We start from the raw sequence: 2,762 nt of genomic DNA on the forward strand, positions 1-2,762 counted from the left end.
CCATCTGGGTTGTTCAGTATTGGACTTGGTCCTCCTGGGAGCAGATGCGGCGGAGGCGAAGGAATTAGGAACATGGGATGGCGTTTTTACAGGGGGCAGGGTGGGAGGAGGTGTAATCTAGGTAGCTGTGGGAGTCATTCGGTTTATAGTAAACATCCGTGTTGAGTCGGTAGTCCGAGAGAGAAATGGAGAGTTCTAGGAAGGGGAGGGAGGAGTCTGAGAAGGTCAGGTAAATTTGAGGTCGGGGTGGAAGGTGTTAGTAAAGTGGATGAACTATTCTCCTAGTAAACTTTAAATGTAACCAGGTTGATGAAATGGCCAACATAAAGTTCTCAGACTGCATCAGGTTCAGTGACAGGAACAAGTCAGACAGATTTCTTTAGTCAGCCACAAATAACTAATAGAACTGACGGATGTGCATGGTAGATCTCTGGTTAGCACTGCTCCCTCCCATCATCAAGGAGCTGCGTTCAATAGCAACCTCAGGCAACGCTATGTGTGGAGTTTGGGCATTCTCTATACAGTTATCTGTGTGGGTTTCCTCCCAATGCTCCAATTTCCTCCAACAGTCCAAAGATCCGCAGCTTAGAGTGGATTGGCCATGCTAAATTGCCCATCGTGCCCAGGGATGTGTAGATTAAGTAGGTTAGTCATGGGAAATGCAGGGTTACCTGGATAGGGTAAGGGGGCAGGTCCGGTGGATGCTGTTTGGATGGTCAGTGTGGAGTTGATGGATGGGATGTCCTTCTTCCACACTGTAGGGATTCTGTGAAAATGACAAGAAATTTGGACGATATCCAGTGGGTATCTATCTGATCCACTCTCGTCTAGGTCTTGCATGTTTCAAGAAGATCATCTCTCTTTCCAAGAGTGACCTGTTAAATCCTTCATAATATAAGGTACTCGTTCCTAAAATGCGTGAAATGAAACATCTCCGAACTGCTTCCATTATAATTATATCCTTTCTCAGAGAAGGAGACAAAGAAAAAATAATCTCACACTCAGATCTTGCGTTTTATTTTTGTTTTCTCAGTGTTGTGGTTCTTTGTAACTCTCTTCTCCACAGAGCATTGGAGGCAGAGATATTGAATAATTTTGAGGAACAGACAGAAGGTTCATAAATAACAACAGTGTCGAGGATTATCGGGGATTGGCAGTAATATGCGGTGTGGGGGAAAATATAGACAGTGGTACCAACTGACACAGCTCCAGAACATCCAGGAATATAATTCAAAACGAAATGGTAATATCGATAAAATGTTAAGGGGGAAGCCCAGATGGCGGTGATCTGGAAGGTCTGTTTTACTGGGGTCTGCATCACAGCACAGGCTAAGTGGTTCTCTACCCCATCCCATACCAGCCAGTTAGTTAGCATTCAGCACTAAAAAGAGGGATAAAATCTTTACTAATCCCGTTTCGTCAAGTGAAAATGACAAAACATGGGAAAGGATCGAGTAAGTCCCAACACATGGTGCACCCGACAAAAGCATCGAGCAGGCCTGAGGCTGTCGCTGCAACCCACTCTGCTCATTCAACAGACCCAGTTACTCACCAGGCCTTTGTCACTGAGTTCACCAACTTAAGTGAAATGATTGAAGGCATGACTGAACAGAAGTTCAGCTGTGGCTCCCACCGCTGCCAGACGTGCTGCAGAAAAATGAGCAGCAACGAGACAGCCTTGGAAACAGAACATACAATGTCAAGTGCCGAACTGCATTGACAGAGACTGCGATCAATTCCTCTCGGGAGAGGATCCTCCCCCTTGAAATACAGGTCCATACCTTAACTGAACAAGGTGACCACCTCGAGGATAGGGACAGGATGAAGAATGTTCACCTCGTCGCTCTGCTGGGCCAGACCACAGGTGGTCAGCTTTGATCTGGCTGCTGTGATTTCTTCACATGGAAGCTGGAGAGGGATGGGTGAAGACAGTTCATTTGGTTACGGCACGGTGGTGAGATTCAGACCAACACCTTTGCCCTATCCTTGTGCGGTTACATAGTTACAGGGATAAACAAAGACTGATGGAAGCTCAGTGTGGTTTCCGGTGGCTTTAATTCACGAGAGCTCCAGGATTATATTCTTTCAGGACTTTTCAGAATCGGTGATTCAGGAAAGAATATCTTTGATGATATCAAGAGAAGAGTAAGGGAACTCGGGATTCAGTATTCCTTAAGGTTCCCAGCAGAGCTCCGTATTGCTTTGAATGGATCAATGAACTCGTCTAACTCTCCAGAGAAAGCAAAAACTTTGTGGACATTTTAAAGTAAGCTGGATGTTTAGATAATCATGGTGCTCCCTTAAAGAAATTTTGTTGGATTTTTCTGATATTGACCAGTGTTAAATTATAGTCGGGGATGGGTAGAGTGCACACTTTTAACTTCTTCATTAATATTCCTACTCGATTTCTCCTTCTTTGCTTGTGTCTGAGGTGTGGTTCAAGCTGGAGGGAGTTACAAAGGTAGTTGTGATGATAAAATGCCGACCGAAGGACAGTTGAAGCCGGATTTTTGTTATTAATTGCCTTGAATGCCATATTGGTAGCGGGCAGAAGATAAAGTATTGCGATATGTAAGCGTCCCCAATGGGAGGGAGATAATTCCCCTATAAAGTGTCATTGGCACTTGAGATTTTGTTTCGTTCGTTGTTTTTTTATGTGTTTAGCTTTGGAAAGTTTTGCGAGCTTGTTAGTTGTAAGAGTTTTAGTTTGTATAGTTTTTAGGTTCGCTGAGTCTTTTATCATTAATGCTCAGCGATATGTA

The sequence above is a fragment of the Chiloscyllium punctatum genome, chromosome 27, assembly GCF_047496795.1.
Source record: "Chiloscyllium punctatum isolate Juve2018m chromosome 27, sChiPun1.3, whole genome shotgun sequence".
Lineage (NCBI taxonomy): Eukaryota > Metazoa > Chordata > Chondrichthyes > Orectolobiformes > Hemiscylliidae > Chiloscyllium > Chiloscyllium punctatum.